Genomic DNA, 18,647 nt, shown 5'->3' with positions numbered 1-18,647 from the left:
AAAGACGGAAATAAAGCACACATTTGAGTCGCTGTAAATCGTGTGTGCCTTAGTCGCTGCTCCCTGCCTGTCAGGGCCTTATCCTGTGATGCTGTGACTGGGAGACAGCCTGTAATCTTCCCCACAGTGGGCAGGCTCTTCTGCTGAATGAAGTTGGTCTGCAAACGAGTTTTGGTTCAGGTTTCTTTATGTGAAACCCATGCAAGCTGGAGTGCTTTGCGGCCTTGTTACTTGAACTGCTACACCCATACTGTAATAAGGAAAAGGACTCCGACCAAGCATGGCGGGTCCTGAAGGAGTTTCTAACAGGCCGTGCCTTGTCTAGAGTATCATATTGCTCCATTTCACCAGGACACCCCCTTTCCACTCCTGGCTTTCCTTGAGCAGTTCTTTGTAATGAGATTTGCTTTTGCGTCAAATGAGCTGAACCCAGATGACAGTTACCACAATGCACAAGTCTGAGTTTAGTCCATGGCTGGAAACTCTAGGGCATATTCACAAACTGCATTTTGTAGTATATGAAGTAGTACTATTCACATACTACTAAGTGCTATTCGCAAACCTACAGGCGGAGGAGACTTTCACCTCCAACTCTCCTGTATTTTCCATGCTGGAGATCTTCTCACACGTAACTATACAATTTAGATGTAAATTTGGCAAGGTTCAAGGGGCGTGATAGGGAAATGGGGAATACTTATTCAAAAATACAAGGGGCTCAGGAAGTGTAAGGAAGGGTTAAATAAGGAAATGTTGGCATACACATACATCCACAAAACAGTAAGACTGCTGCTATTCACTAAATTACACTTCTAAAGTTTCAACAGCACTAAAGGTTGTAAATCAGGTGAATATGTACTCCAGCCTGCCTTGGAGTAAGTTTAGCAGCAGAAATGCCCCTCACAGGTAGTATAACACACTTCCATAGAAAATAATGGAGGGAGGGACATAGGAAATAATGTTGAATAGCGTTCAAAATGATAACAATTACACATTTTCTTATTTATGTCAATAATTTACTTATTTAATGAAAACATGAAACTATGTTTTATACATTTATAACAAAAAATCAAATTGCTTTACGAGAATTAAACACATAACTTTTAATTCAATTTACTAAATAATAGTTAAAAATAAAAATGCTAGTGAGGGTGTTTTTTTTTTGTTTGCAAATTAATATTTATAGAGTACATTCTTATATTTAAATCAATCAATTATTTAATAAACATTTATTTTGAGGAATTAATGTCTTGCAACATTTCATTTTATTAGTACTACATAAAAAATAATTCTTATAAATTATTTTATGATTATCTGTGTATTTTAAAATATTGTAATATTCATTAAAAAAAACTTTATTAAGTTTCATTGTATTTTCCCGTAGCGAGATATCTGCCATGGTGGCAGAAATCTCCACCTACGTATTTAAAAAAATTACTAAATTCATTTGTAGATGTCTTCACTTCTGCACTGGATGGTGGAGACATGTAAGTTTATAATTTAGGAGTAAATCTATACAGTCGAAAATGGTGAATAGCAGAAAAGTAACGTTTACATGTAGGTGCAGGAGTAGATTTACAAATGAACACGCCCCAAAGAGTCCTGGTGACAATGAGTTATCTGGTAACCATAGTCGTGTAGGACCCTGAAGCACCTTCAAGCGTTACAGCTGAAGCACTAGATGCCACTCCTACTCCAAAGGAATGCACTAGAAGTAGAGAAGATGTTTTAGTTAGGTTAGAGTTGGGACATTATGAGAAAGCTCACTGCAAGAAAGTGAAAGGATACAGAAAGGGAGTTAATCAAGATGCATTTGAATATGCAGTCAAGTGTAAGGGTATGTGAGCACCACAGCCGGATTTTGCTTTGGTGGAACCTAGTGCAACAATCTCTGTTGGCAATCTCTGTTGGCACCACCCCCGTTCAGTGACCTTATTCTCCATGGATTTTTCACTACCACTCCAACAGTGCCCCTTATCTGTCCATAGTCCCTCTCTCACAAGTATTTATTTTTTCTTTTCTTTTATAGAGCTAGTCAGGGTAGTGCGCAATCTCACAACCTGAAAAACGAGGTCTGGCTGTAGTGCGGGCCTGCAAGTTTTATGACTACAGCCCTGTTAGAACTGAGGGTCTCTAATTGGCAGAGGTATGTACCTTTGTCCAAGTAGGGACCCTTGCTTCTAGTCAGGGCAAGGGGCATACACTTCAGATACCCTCTGCTCACCCCTGGGTAGCTTGGCACAAGCAGACAGGCTTATCCCAAAGGCAATGTGTAAAGTATTTGTACTCAAAACACACAGTAATACAGTGATAACACCACAAATAACACCACACCAGTTAAGAAAAATAAAATATCTTTATCTAAACTCAATAAGACAAAAACGACACAAATCCAAGATACAGGTAGTAAAATAGTACTCAAAAACAGTTATTCACAAAATAAAGCTTGTAGAAAACAAATAGCTCTACCTGGGGCTAATACGACGTCGTGACAGCAATAAATCCAAAGTACGGCTCCGACTTCGAGGTGTGCAGCGTCTGTTACGGAGTCACAAAGACCCCCAAACAAAACAGTACCTTTGGAAATGAAGTCTATGACAATGCACGGCATCGTGGAGGTGAGGCGTTGGTGACGAGGTCGAGGCTGGCTCCCTGCCTGCTACGGGGGAAGTGAGGTGTTACATCCGCGAGTAGACAACGTGTTGGATCCAGGACAGGGGAAGTCAGAGGCATTGGTGGTGAGGCGTCGGTTCTGGTGAGGCGATGCGAAGTTGGTGAGTTCGTGGAGTCACCTTCGACGGTTATCGGCGCCACGATAACAGGATGCAGACAATGACGTAGTTAGTGTGATCGCTGGCGTCGGGAATGCAGATAACTGCAGGTGTCTGCAGGCATCGTGCACTTGACGAGCGGTGCCCCTGGCCTCAGTGCAGGTTGCGGCATCATGGCGGTGTCGCTGGCAGAAGGGCTCCTTGAGCCCATCGTAAGCCAGTCCGATTGACGAACCGGTTTCAAATCCAATTGCCCTCATTCTAATATGGCGGTCGGATTTGAAACCTATGGTCGGAGACTTTCTGACCGACATCCAAATTAGGGCCTACATTAGGGCCTAGACTTACTTTCACCACAATAATAGCAAAATATCAAGGACTGCCTGCAATTTATGGCAATCCAAGAGCAAGCATATCACCACACATTCAGAGGAGCATCCCTTGTCTTGAACAGACAATTCCACACTTAATGGAAGAGTGTTTAAACTTCATAGTGTAATAGTAGACCTCTGTGAAGGTAATTTGTGTGCAAATTATGAAACTGCACAAGACCGTAGTTTGAAAAAAATGCAGTCAAATCAAAACACAACATAGATGGAGATTTGTAAATTGTGCCAAGAAATACCCTACAGTTTTTGACACAGAAAACCTAGAATCTTTAAAGCAAATAGGTGAGCAACAGTGTCTAACAAGTGAAGTGGTTATCCTCTTCTCCCTGGGCCCTGCATTGTCATAAGAAATACACTAAGATCAGTGAACAGATATAAGTTCTAATGTTGCACACCATGGTCGAAAATCCAGAAACATTCTCTATGTGTGCCAAATGCCAAGCAAGCTGACAGGTTCACTTCAGAGCCACATGTACTGTCTTTTTTATACCATATGAAAATTCCAAACAGCGGGCCACATGAGTCTGACAGATAACCTCCTTGTCGTAATGCATGGGTGCTCACATTAACCTAGTTTCTGTAAAATCTTTTTATTAAGTTTTTATCATAGGTTATAAACATTGTCAAAACAATCCAGAATACATCATTAATTTACAGTTACAGGTTACAAGCATAAAAAGGAGACATCTTAGCTGTACCACTATTCCAATTCCTTCCCAGGGGTCTAAACCCCGTTAACCTAACTAACATAAAACACAACTGCTCTTGGCAAACCTCGAACTATTTCTCTCTCTCTCTCTGCATCCCCTCTGACTTTAAGTAATTACTAATTTCATTACTTTCCTATTCTTCTTCGTTTAGTTCATTATGAACTGTCATCCTTCTCACAATGCATTACTTTCCCTTCTCCAATCACCATACATCGCTGCACCCTTTTCATACATATTGTTTTTGACAGTTTCAACACTCCCTTTTCTTCTCCACCTTCGGCCTTGCATGCACTAAATCACCTACCATGCGCCTTCTCTTTACACTCTTTAACCTTTGATTGTTGTGTCAAATTTTGGTTGTTTAATTTCACTTCACTAGAGAACTTTATCCTACCTACTTGTCTCTTTATCTATCAGGGAAACCACTGACAAGTAATCGACCCTTTGAGACAACAGAACAGAGATGTCTCTGTCAATGAATGCAGTGTGGTTCTGTAGTACAAAACATCTTTTTTACCTCTCTTCTCCGAGCATGTCCTTTCTGCATGGCTAACTGCATAAATGTTTTGGCACCCCAGTAAAACCTTCTACTAATCCATTCTCTCGGGGGTGATAAAAGTACAACCTGATGGTTAATGCCCTGTCACCTCAACAACATCGCAAACACATGTAATACAAACTGGGGCCAATGTCAGTGACTTTCTCTTCTGGACATCCCTCTCATAAAAATATCCTCACAGAATCCCATTATATTTACTGAAAGCCACCTCTAGCCACTTGGAAAAGAAATCCATTATGTCAATTACATGTTTTGCTTCCAGCCTACCCAGTTAGATGGACCATGTTGGACCTGACATCCTTTGAGTGGTTTCTTCCCAACTTTTTCCCTTCCAGTTTCCTGTTTGGCTGACTTTGTTGTTGCTATCTTTAGGACTCTGCACTCTTTACTACTCCCAACCAGTGCTAAAGCACTTGTGCTCTCTCCTTTAAATATGGTGAAATTGGCTTACACAAAATTAGCAAATGTAATGCACTTGTAAGACCCTAGTACAGTACTACTACATGTACCCAGGGCCTCTAAATTAAATGCTACTAGTGAGCTTGCAACACCTATTGTACCACTCACTTAAGTAGCTCTTTAAACATGTCTCATGTCTGCCACTGCACAGCCTGTGTATGCAGTTTTTAAACTGTCATTTCGTAATGGCAAAATAAACCTTTTAACAAACAAAAAGTATCTAGGGGTCTGGGAAGTAAGAAAAAAGACTCAACTCACAAAATATCGATGACACAACCAAATATTAGTTTCTAAGAGGTGGAAAACCCAAGTGATCCATTATGCATGACTAAATACACGTGGGTAAACAGACATGGGCAAAACCCAAGGGCAGGTGAAATTCTCCCATCAGTTGCCGATCTGTTCCTCCCTTTTTAACATCATCTGGGTTCTCCTTACCCAGGAGAGAATGTATCCACAGTCTAATGGTATGATAGAGGCTTTGGAGAACCGGGCCTTATGGGCCAAGCGGCGCAGGGCACGCCTAATATCTCCGGGTTCACCTGCCTTGTCAAACAGAGACACGAGACACTCTGTTGGGCGTAGAAAATCAGATTTATTAGCTGCAGCTAAGCACAGTGGTCCTAGAAGTTACAGAAAGTAGATTCTCAGGAGACTGCCACTTAATTCCGTGGCGCACAATCTATTATAGTACACAGATTTACAATGCCCACTCCCAAACATACAAAACTGACGAATAGGAATAGTTCGAAAACAAGCTATCGAATGTCCAAAACACATCCTTCCTTCAGACCCCGTGTGCTCTCCTCCCCTCAAGTTAATCAACACTAGTGCCCGTAATTCAATTTGCAGGTGGTAGAACATGTTCGAATACTTCAGAGGATAGTTTATGTAACAAGAGAATACACGAAGAGAATAGCGAAGGCCAGTCAAATAAGATAAAGTCAGGAAGAATAGTGAGAGCCAAACAGTCAGTCGAGACAGGGATCAATCAGCCTAGACATGAATTAGTGGACTCGGCCAGACCCTGACATCGGTTTCGTAAACAAAGGCAGGGGGTTTACTTGACACGCAGGACACGTAGACAGCTGAAAATACAAAAACACCGTGTTCGCCGTGCTGCCTGAGTGAGGCAACACAAAATGGCGGCAAAGCACAAAATGGCGGCTAGATACGAAGCGGAGTCAAAAACTACGTAAGCTCAGACCCTCCTTTTGCCATACTCAGGCAAAGCACAAAGGACTCATGTTAGTCTGAGTCGATGTCAATGGTCATGAGGTCATTGAGTTGTTGCTGTAACATCATCTAATATTCTCTGTTTTCTGTGACACTGGTTTTGGAACGCATACAGTGGCACAAAGTCCACAGATGACTGGGCCACACTGTAAACAGAGGCAACAAGAAAAGATAATCGCTAGAACCACTCCAAGGAAAGTAATACTTTCCATCCCCATGTGGACAGTAGTCCCCAAAACCATCCCATTACAGACCAATCTCCAGTATCCTGAAGAATGGACTCGGAAATGACATGTAGTTTAGAAATGGCTTGGTATACTGTAGGGGCATTATCGGGAATGTAAACGCAACAACTAGACCCAATTAATTTACAGACTCCTCCTCTATCTGCAAGAACAATATCTAAAACCATTCGGTTTTGTAAAGTCATAAGGCGATCCGCCTGAAGTTCAGCTGTCAAATTATTCAATGCTCCAGAAGTTATGTTTATGGTAGCACCGACCACATGGACCAGACGTCTGATGTTTCTGCTATTAACTATTGGACCCCAAAAGGGAAGAAACCCTTTCAGAAAATCTCCTCCCTCTTGTTCAGCTGTGTCTTCAGAATCAATAACCCCTCTACCATATCTCTTTCTGTGGTGATCTGCAGGAGCAGTATATGTCGGAGGAATAAGGAAAGCTATATAACATGTTCCCGAGAAATATGTGGGAAGCCATGTATAAGCTCTACCATGACAGATAAAATATGTACCTTGAGATGGTACCAACGGTGAAGAAACTGAGGGTGTGTAAACATATGTATGGAAACAATTACTCTTTTCCTGTTTGATTTTAGTGTTGTGACCATTTATTTGTAAACACAAATTACCTTTATGAGGTATAGTCCAGATCGGTGAAGATCTTTTCTGCTTAATCTAGTCAGTGAGGCTAGTGATATAACGAGTCACATTCCACCCATCATATGCTTGCTTCTCTTCCTTGGGAATTTTACTAATGTCAGCGATTTTTGCCATAGTTACTATTCCCTTGATCAAAGGACTGTGGCTAAAATCTACTCCACCATTATAGGACCCATCAGGAGGGTATCGAAGTTGATTCTGGTATGCATTAGAAAACATAGCCAGATAAGCCCAAGCAGAACCTTCGTATGAAAATGGGAGAACTAAATACGGCATCCCTCTCTCTGTGTTGTGGGGCATGAGCCCACAGACCCAACAGTCAGTAGTATTTACTACTAATTGATGCTGATGTAACAATTGGATAAATGAATTGTTGAGATATTCCGTTCTCCTCATTTGCTCATGGTCTGGGAGTGCATAGAATTTGTGCGGAGAAATAGTAGTAGAGGGAATCAAAGAGACAGAAGTAGGAGAGGGGGCTGGCTGCATAATGTGTATAATCCATCCTACACATGCTAATAAGCTGCATAAACATACTAAAATACATAATGCTACGCCACAACGACTAAACAGTAACTTCTTATAATGGTTTCTTTTCATCATTTTAATATTACCCCCTTCCATTTCGTTATCCATTACTCTAAAGGCGTTGCTCACGATAATCTTCCTTAATCACTTGGCTGTGATTGTTAGCCGTCCTATGACACTGCAAGTCCTGTTGACCTAGTCACTATTCAGGTCACAGCCTAAGACTCCTACCGTGACCCTGCAACTTGATGGATAATGGAAAGGAATGTTTTTAATAAAAGCAAAATTATAAAACACAAAGTTCAATTGTCCTTGGTCAACCTTGGTCGTAGGTTGTACCGTGTCTTGCCAGGTATCGTTTGGTCCCTAAACAGAGTTTCTGGATCTGATGTATTCAGTCGTAAGTGCGATTGTACAGCTCCTTGCAAAACGTCGTCGTCTTCTTTTTCACAACTTGTCCAGTCCAGGCGTGCACTACTGAATGGTACAAATCTGGGTACTTTCTCACATTCACTATCACCAACACCTTCTTGGACCCACTGGTCATAAGGTAAAGGTAATGGTACCCTTTTTTACAGTGCACGCCGTGGATCCAGTTTTTCTTCCCAACGACCTTCACTGCTGTACGAGTGGTTAACAAAACTTGTCTTGGTGGCCCCCAACGAGGTTCCAGGTTCTTTTTCCTCTGGAAATTTTTCAGACACACCCAATCCCCAGGTTGGATGGAGTGTCCTGGATCTGAGGAGGCCTCCGGCAAAGCGTTTTGGACCTGTTGACGAATAACACGTAATTTAGTGGTGAGGTCATGCAGATAATCAACCAACAATGGATACGGAATGTCCGAGTATTGCTTGGGTCGAGGGACTCCCCAAACATTAGCTGGGCGTCCAAAAACAATCTCATATGGGCTAAGCCCCAAACGAGAATGAACTGTCGTTCTTGTTGAGAGAAGTGCCAAAGGCATGGCGTCAGGCCAGGAAAGGCCTGTTCTGGCCTGAATCTTTGCTACTTTAAGCTTGAGAGTGCCATTATAACACTCTACCAAACCCGCTGATTGAGGGTGGTTTGCCGCATGAAATTTCTGTCTAATACCAAGACCCACACACACCTTTTGCATAATTTGGCCTACGAATTCACTCCCATTGTCACTCCAGACAATGCGCGGTAAACCAAACCTTTGGAAAAATTCCTTCAAAAGGACTTTGGCAGTGGACAAAACAGTATTGTTCATCAGCCCGCACGCCCTCCGCTCCGCTGACTACATCCTCCTAGGGGACCTCAACTTCCACCTGGAGAACAACAAGGACCGCAACACCACCGCCCTGCTGGACAACCTCGCCAACCTCGGACTCAAGCAACTGGTCAACACCCCCACCCACTACTCCGGCCACACGCTTGATCCCGTCTTCTCAGCCAGCAAGCACATCACCTTCAGCCACTCCACCGGACTTCACTGGACCGACCACAGCTGCGTCCACTTCAGCTTCAGAAGAACCACGACCCACCACCACCCGCAACAGGTTCCTCGCAGGAGCTGGAGCAAGATCACCGCCGAGCAGCTCACCACCTCCCTCAGCCAGAACCCACCCGCCAGCACAACGGATCCCAACGAAGCAGCCCGCAACTTCACACAGTGGCTGACCGCCTGCGCCGACGACCTCGCGCCACTTAAGAACCCGCCCAGCAGACCCAGAAGCAAGAAAGCCTCCTGGTTCACCGACGAACTCAAGAATTCCAAGAAGAACTACCCCACCCTCGAGAAAGCCTGGCTCCGCGACCAGACCACAGACAACATGACCGCCCTCAAAGACGCCACCCGCAAGCACCACCAGCTCATCCACACCACCAAGAAGAAATCACTGAAGGAACGACTGGACAACAACGCCCACGACAGCAAGGAACTCTTCAGCATTGTCAAGGAGTTCTCCAATCCCAGCACCGTCAACAACAACATCACTCCTTCACAAGATCTCTGCGACTCTCTCACCTCGTACTTCCACCGCAAGATCGCCGACATCCACAACAGCTTCGGTGCACCTTCCACGCACCCAACCGTCGAACCAACGCCCCCCACCGCTACCCTCCGCACCTGGATCATGGTGACCACCGAAGACACAGCCCGCACGATGAACACCATCCACTCCAGATCCCCAACCGACCCCTGCCCCCACCACGTCTTCAGCAAGGCCGACTCCATCATCGCACCCCAAGTCCGGGACGTCATCAACTCATCCTTCAACACCGCCACCTTCCCGGAGAGCTGGAAGCATGCCGAGCTCAGCGCCCTACTGAAGAAACCAACAGCGGACCCCACCGACCTCAAGAACTACCGCCCCATCTCGCTCCTCCCTTTTCCTGCCAAAGTCATCGAGAAGACCGTCAACAGACATCTTGCAGCCTTCCTCGAGATGAACGGATCCCTCGACCCCTCGCAGTCCGGGTTCCGAGCCAACCACAGCACCGAGACCGCCCTCATCGCAGCCACTGACGACATCCGAGCCCTGCTCGACAACGGGGAAACAGCGGCTCTCATCCTCCTAGACCTCTCTGCAGCGTTCGACACCGTCTGCCACCGCACCCTAGTGCAACGCCTCAGCAACACCGGTATCCAAGAAAAGGCACTGGAGTGGATCATCTCGTTCCTCGCCGGAAGAACACAAAGAGTTCGCCTCCCCCCGTTCCGATCCGAGGCCACCGAAGTCATCTGCGGCGTACCACAAGGATCATCGCTCAGCCCAACCCTCTTCAACGTCTACATGAGACCTCTTGCAACCATCGCAGGTCAACACAACCTCAACATCATCTCCTATGCCGACGACACCCAACTGATCCTCTCCCTCACCAGAGACCCAGCCACCTCCAGAACGAGCCTACACGAAGGTATGAAAGACGTCGCCGAGTGGATGAAGAACTGCCGCCTGAAACTGAACTCAGACAAGACGGAAGTCCTCATCCTGGGACCATCGCCCTCCGCCTGGGACGACTCCTGGTGGCCTCCCGCCATGGGCACCGCTCCCAAGCCAACAGACCACGCACGCAACCTGGGCTTCATCCTGGACTCTTCCCTCTCGATGACCAGACAAGTCAACGCCGTCTCCTCATCGTGCTTCAACACCCTGCGTATGCTCCGAAAAATCTTCCGCTGGATCCCGACCGAAACCAGGAAGACGGTCCCCCAGGCACTCGTCACCAGCCGTCTGGACTACGGGAACACCCTCTACGCGGTAACCACAGCCAAACTACAGAAAAAACTCCAGCGCATACAGAACGCCTCCGCCCGACTCATCTTGGACATCCCCCGACGCAGCCACATCTCCGGCCACCTGAGGGACCAGCACTGGCTCCCCGTCAGCAAAAGGATCACGTTCAGGCTCCTTACCCATGCACACAAGTCTCTCCACGACCTGGGCCCCAAGTACCTCAACGACCGCCTGACCTTCTACACACCGACCCGCCAGCTACGCTCTACAAGCCTCACCCTCGCCGCCGTACCACGCATCCGAAGAGCCACCGCCGGAGGAAGATCCTTCTCCTACCTGGCAGCCAAGACATGGAACTCCCTCCCCATCCACCTCTGGCTGACACAGGACCATCTCGCCTTCAGGAAACAACTCAAAACCTGGCTGTTCGAGCAGTAGCAACCCCTCCCCCAAGCGCCTTGAGACCCTTCCGGGTGAGTAGCGCGCGATACAAATGCTATGATTGATTGATTATTGTCCTTTAGGGGGTAGGCCTCTATCCATCTGGAATAGGCACAAACCACCACCAGGACATACTTGAGGTTGTTAAAACGTTCCATGTGAATGTAATCTATTTGTAATACCTCAAAAGGATACATAGGGGGAGCAAAAATGACCTGCCGAGTTGGTGTTCCCTTTCCTGGATTGTGCAACAAACAATACAATGCTTCACCACATTTTCTGCACCTTCATTCTGCCATACTGGAGCCAAAAGTTTTACATATACCCCTTGCATTGATATGGGCTGGTCCATGTGTGGAAAAGTAAATTTTGCCATGTTCTGTGTCCCTACCTGTCATCCATCATATGTTATGTGTGCATGATTAAATATGCATATGTATTCCCTATGTTCGATTCAAGACGCAATTATAGTTGTGTCCATCTCTGATATGCCAGTTTCCAGTCCTCGTGAATACTACGAATATCAGGCCTATGTAAAGCTACGTTGCCACGTTTCTCAGTGTGCACGTTATTCCATTATAAAGTCCCCGTTTCTAGGCCTCAAAAGGGCCTGGACACCAGATTCAGCTCCTGTCTCCTGAAACCTCGCTGAGGAGCGATACAGCCCCCACCTGTATCCTCGACCCTTCACTTACTTCCTGCCTTGCAGTGCCCGGTTCAGCCTGGCTCTGCCTCTGAGTCTGCCAAAAGTATGTTATGATTCCAGTTATCAGTTCAGTCCTCCTTCTCTGCATTCCTAAGCTACTGAACTGCATCAATAGTTTCCGTCATTGTCTAGCCTTCACGTCTCCACGTTAGAGAAATATTGTATTAATGGTCATTTAATATTCTTCATCACGTACTACATGTAGAATAATGCATGGTCCAGTCTTAGAATCAAGTTAGCCTTTCCCCTCCTGACTTCTAGTTTATATCAACATGTTCTCTAAACATCAGATACTAGATACTGTTTAGGTACATGTCGCCCTGACTCTCCAGACTTCAGTCTCTGCTCCTAGCACAGAGTTCATAGCCCCCAGCTTCTCCTAGTGATACGTCATTGCTAGTTTGCGCGCACCATCAGGTTAGAGGTCCCGGCTCCTCAGGTAGCCCCCTCCATGGTTTCCGCCCCATTCATGACATATTCTGTTACGTTTGCATCACATGTCTATGTATACGCCCTGTTACACCTCTTTTCACCCTTATCTTTCGCGACTGCTACGCGTCACGCCTTTTGCTCCACCCACTGCTCCGCCTATCATATGTACTGTAATGCAACTGTTTTACTATATATGCTTGTGTATTGTTATTAAATGCGAGCGCGCTCATCCCAGATCCTGTCCCCAGCAGCGCTGCTGAGCCCTGCCATCCTATTCCTATGCAGGTTGTCCTGTTCCTGCCCTTTATGCTGTAATAAACCTGCGAAACTCCTACTACCTCGAATTTTGACTCTTATTTATTGAGCTATCTGTTATTCATTTATACATTCAAAAATAGGGTATTATTTATTTATTTACCACATAATGGCGCCCGAACAGGGACTTGCCCTTTCCCCACGCGTCGGTGAAGCCACGCCGACCCCCTGACCCTCTGCAGTCGTGACGGAACTCTTCTGCGCACCGGCAGATATTTCTGCTCCAAGTATCCCTCAGGCCCACGGAGGAGACGGAGGAGGCGGTCCAGCATCCAAACGAGACGGTGGAGGAACGCGGCGAGTCCCGACCAGAGCCCAAGCCGAGAGTCCAAGGTCCGAGGTATCCGGAGGCCCACCCGTAACAGAAGTCCGAAGTTCGTCCATCTGACGTCGAGGCAGTCCAGTCCAGTCCGAGGCCTTCCGTTCTTGCTGCCCGGTGAGTACCGTTACTGGGGTAGTATCTAGACAGGGTCAATTTAATTGACTCTGGTCCGTGGGTTGGTGGTACACAGACCCACAAACGAAGTGTCCACTTCGGTGGATGCGGGTCCTGACGTGTCTCTTTATGAGACCGGTAAGTTTCGTACTGTTTCAGCAGTGCATCTAGTTCCTGTTCTAGTCAGTTCTCTTCTCGAGAAAATTCATGTATTCTGTGTTCCGTATTCCAGGTAGTATTCTGTTCAAACTGTTATTTTTAAATGTTCTTCATGTATTTTAATGTCGTGGTATGAATGGGGAATAAGTATTGTGTTCATTGTGTATTGTATTGTGTCTAGATTATAGTTCAGTCATGCCGCTCTTTTCGAAATTACGTCAGTTAAAAACCAGAAAGGGTCTGCTGGAAGCAGCAGTTCCAGTTCCGCCTAGGGACAGTCCAGGTCATTTTATGTATCAGAGGCATGGCATAAGTGCCATACTATATCTAGATTTATGGGTAGAGTATACCAAACAGTTAGAAGAAAAGTATAGATGGCCCGTATCGGGTACATGGGATGCCGAATGCATCATGCGAGTGGAAGAAGCATTATGGAAAAAGAAAGCCAGACAGTCACAGAAAGATGCCATCGAGTTATGGCGCAAAGAAGCTCATAAAAGAACTGAAAAGGAAATCAGAAAGTCAGAATTAAGTAGAGAATCCTTAGAACGAGCACAAGAAAAAGAACTAATCGAGATAGGTGAACAAGTCAAAGCCGAACAGTCAGACAGACAGAGGCATGCCCTTATTAGGGGTATGTATCCTCTCTTTGCCGAGGGCAAAGCGACCCCAGAGGCATCCAGTAATTTCCCGCCACCATTAGTTCCGACCAAGCTACGTCACAAACAGACCGCAGCTGATATTTTTATTTCGTCCTATTTGGACGACACAGTCCCAGAATATGCAAATCCTGTTCGCGCTCCGCCAGTCCCTGTAAATCAGGCACTTCCCGCTCCTCCAGACACCGGAGTACCTGTTACGGTACCCCCGGTCCAGCCCGCCATACAAGTCCAGCCTACATTTCCATTTCCCACTCTGCCAGGACGAAGAGCCTCAGTAGACGACTCTAGTTTAGGGGCCGCAGGGGGAGGTACTCCTCAAACCCCGCCGCCACACAAGCGTTTAACGACAGCCGAATTACATGCACAAGCGTCACAGCGTACGCCCAGACATCAGACTGTAGCAGAAATAAGAAAATCCCTTGCCGAATGCGGCTATGATCCAGTCCCAGGCGAGGATAATATGGTTTTATATTCATTCCGCGTAAGAAAGGTGGCCGAGTATCTAGTCACCTTACCGAATATGAAAGAAGATCTAGACAGAATATATCGTTTCATCCGTACAGGGGATGATCCAGAAAGCATTAGCGAGGCCATGTCTCAAAGGAAAGCCGAGATCCAGCTCATGATATTAAAGTTTCTGATCAATTGTCTAATAAGAGAACAAGATTACCCGTCTAAAGATCCGGCTGAAATGAGAACCCTGACAAGGTGGAGTGATAATATAGCCGAGGGTAAGCACAAGACCGTCGGTGCTATGGAGAGTATGTACAAGAAAATCCGTAAAGAAATAATGAAGTTACACGAACAGCGTAAAGCAGCACAAGTAAGCGAGAAAGAAAGTAACTCTGATCCGGAAGAGGTTGAGGACGAGAATCCCGACAGAATAGCGTATGTAGGAAAATCTAGATTTCCAGATCGCCATTTACGCCTAGAACACAAGTCTATTTTTCATTCTCCAGCACCAGAACAAGGTTCACTAGAACAAGTATTTCAAGCTACCGATCACATTCTGAAATCGCGAATCGGTTACAGTGAGTTAAGTACCATGCATGAACAAGAACTAGCCCGATCAGCAGTCCGATGGATTACTGATTCTACCACTTTTCCAGACGAAATAGTGGCACAAATGTTTCTGAAACTGCCCCCAGCCGAGCAACGACTGGTGGGTATGTATATGATCCAGCACCTCATTACTTTGTATGAGGGTCAAAACTCTGATCCAGGTCCGTTACATGATATCCTGAACGAGTTACTACAGTATAGATGGAAAGGTCTAGGTACCGATTTAATTAGTGTCATTCTAGAACAGCGCCACAAATATAGAACGTTTCTGAACCCGCATTTTGTTCATGTCTCACCCCCAGAAAGTAAACCATTTTACATAGAGAGACAGAATCCGTTACGAGAAGTCCACCCAGTTAGAGGAACGGGTGGCGAACTAGAACGAGTGTTTGTTTACACTCCGATTACAAAGATGGAACTCCTCGAGATGAAGAAATTAATTCCCTGTCATGACAAAGATCCAGCAGGGTTCCATAGAGAATTAAAAGACATGCTCCGTATGGGAGAATACACGTATCCAGATATAATTAAAATGTTAAAGGTTCTGCTGCCCGCAGGGGTGTATGAAAAGCTCAAGGAAAAAGAATGGGAGGTGGGAGAGAAAAAGATCGATTGGGCAGTTCTAGAAGCTGAAGATAAGGCACGAGTACCAGGTACCGGTCTTGGAGATAAATGTAAAGAATTACCGGAATTATTAATACAAGTTTTACCCAGATTATTGACAACTAGAAAAGAAGACTGGGATGCAATCTCGGCCTGTAAACAGAAGCAAGACGAAGATATTAGTGATTTTTATTCTAGATTTGAAAAATGTTTTAGCATCAACAGTGGCCTCAAGACGAGTAGTGAGTCATACCCTCACCTTTTTGTTACTAAATTAGTCGAGAATTCAAGTCCACAAATTAAAAATCGAGTTTTGAAAGTCGAAAGTACCTGGCAAGCTAATACCCCGTCCCAGATGTTGCAGATGCTTCAATACCACCAGAATAGAATCAGAGAAGAACAAGAACACGAGAGAAAACGTATGAAAGACACGAAGATGAAAGTACTAGTTGCACAATCTGTTCCTCAAGACAGTCAGAAGAGGGGTCCGAATCAAGCCAGTCATCCTGCAGCTCCCGTTAAAGGGAACTGCAATTATTGTAAACAGCCAGGTCATTTTATAAATGAGTGTGCAGTTCTGAAACACAACATAGCTACTGGTAAGACTAAAGAAAGACCACGTCCGCCTAGACAAGAACAAGTTTCACAGATTCCTCAGCCACAGAATGCGCCACAAACAGTTACAGCTCCGCAGCCTATTGCTGCAACACAGCACGTTACACAGCAGATGTACCAGTATGCACAGTCTGAGTATCCAGAGTACCAGCAGTATTCATGAAACAGCCTAGAGAGGGAGGTAGGCTTGCCTCTCATCGAGATACCTGTAGATCAAGAAGGTCCCTATGTTCACAGTCAAGTATTAGGGAAAGACAGAAAGTTTTTGATTGATACAGGGGCAAGTAGGACCACAATTAGTCACGCCGAAGTTCCAGGGGCTCCGCTCTCAGGCTCAAGAAATGTTTCCCTTGGATTTTCAGGAAAACCTATCGTAAATGAGATTTCAAAGCCAGTTACTCTAGAAGTAGGTCCATTGTCCCGCACTACTGATCTGTTACTTACTAAGTCATGTCCAGAAAATCTATTAGGCATTAAAACACTGAAAGAGTTAGGTGCAGTTATATGCTGTTCCCCAGAGGGAATACGATTGTTCCTACGTGACTTTAAGGGTCACTATGTATTACGAGATTTTGATTCAAGACTGTCTAATGTTCCACAGCATCTATGGGCGCAAGGTCCAACTGATGTTGGTTATATGCAAATCACACCCTATCGTGTGACTCTCAAGCCAGGTGTAGTGTTACCACGAATCAGACAGTACAGATTGCCACCTGAGGCTGTAGCAGCCTTATCCAAAATTATTGACGAGCTCATGGCTCAAGGAGTGGTTGTAGAAACTGACTCCAATGTATGTAATTCTCCGATCATTCCAGTCATGAAACGTACTGATCCAAATGCACCCCCAGTATATCGATTAGTGATTGACCTACGAGAGCTTAATAAGTGTATTATTCCTCAGTACCCAGTTGTCCCAGACATCTCTTCCCTATTAACGGCCATTGATTCCGAAGCCACGTTCTTCACTGTCATAGACCTCAAAAACGCGTTTTTCAGTGTGCCTATTCATCCAGACAGCCAGTTCCTTTTCGGATTTTGTTTAAATGGAAGGAGCTATATGTTCACACGAGCTCCTCAAGGTTTCACAGAAAGCCCTAGTATTTACAGTCAAGCACTTAAGAGACAACTAGACAACATTCACATGCCAACTGACACTGCCCTGCTCCAGTATGTTGATGATCTACTGATCACAGCCCGTTCTGAACGTGCTTGCGAGCAAGCATCCCTTACAGTCTTGTATTTCCTAGCCGAGATGGGGCACAAGGTGTCCCCTTCTAAGCTACAATTCTGTGTCCAGCAAGTGGTCTACTTAGGACACTTACTGTCCAAGAGGGGTAGGCAGTTGACACCAGACCGTATCCAGTTAATAGCGAGTCTTCCTCAGCCCAAGACCCAGAAGGAGGTACGTGCTTTTATCGGCCTCACTTCTTATTGCCGACAATGGATTCCTCAGTATGCATTTCTAGCCAAGCCACTGATACAGTTAACGACACAGGAGGCAGCCGTATCGACTGTCCTCCCTTGGACATCTGAACATACACTCAGTTTCAATGAGTTAAAGAAAGCCCTATGCCAAGCTCCAGTTCTAGCGACACCGAACTACAGTAAGCCTTTTACACTTTTCGTAACTGAACGGGAAGGTACAGCATTATCTGTTCTCACACAAGATCAAGCAGGACAATACAAGCCCTGTGCTTATTTTTCGAGCACATTAGATCCTGTAGCCCAGGCTCTGCCTGCGTGCCTCAAGTCAGTTGCAGCCACAGCACTAGCTATCAGGCAAAGTGATTCCATAGTCTTAGGACACTCCTTGACAGTACAAGTTCCACATTCCGTGGAAGTTCTTTTAAACCGAACACAAACTCAGCACTTGACAATTGCACGTTTAACAGGTTATGAATTGACACTGTTCCAGCCACACATAGAAATCAGACGCTGCAACATCCTGAACCCTGCTACACTGTTACCATCAGTTAAGTCAAATCCAGCCACACATGATTGCGTGGAAGTAGTTAACATTACGACAAAGCCAAGACAAGATCTGACAGATACTCCGTTACCAGACCCCGACCTGACACTTTATGTGGATGGTTCATGTATGAGAACAAGTACAGGAGAACTAGTCGCCGCGTATGCAGTGACTACTGACACCGAAGTTATTAAAACACACCGTATTGACACCCTGTCCGCTCAAGCAGCAGAGCTAGTTGCTCTGACACAAGCCTGCATACACGCCAAGAACTTGAAAGTTAATGTTTACACAGATTCACGCTACGCATTTGGAGTTGTACACGACTTCGGAGTGCTCTGGCAGGAGAGAGGTTTCATGACTTCTCATGGAACCAAGATTCAGCATGGTCTCCTTATTCAAGCTCTGTTAGATGCCATACACTTACCGACATCTATTGCTATCATGAAATGTAAAGCACATACGAAAGTTACTGACATTATTTCCCAAGGTAATGA

The sequence above is a fragment of the Lissotriton helveticus genome, chromosome 7, assembly GCF_964261635.1.
Source record: "Lissotriton helveticus chromosome 7, aLisHel1.1, whole genome shotgun sequence".
Classification (NCBI taxonomy): domain Eukaryota; kingdom Metazoa; phylum Chordata; class Amphibia; order Caudata; family Salamandridae; genus Lissotriton; species Lissotriton helveticus.
Note: the sequence above shows the minus strand (reverse complement) of the source record.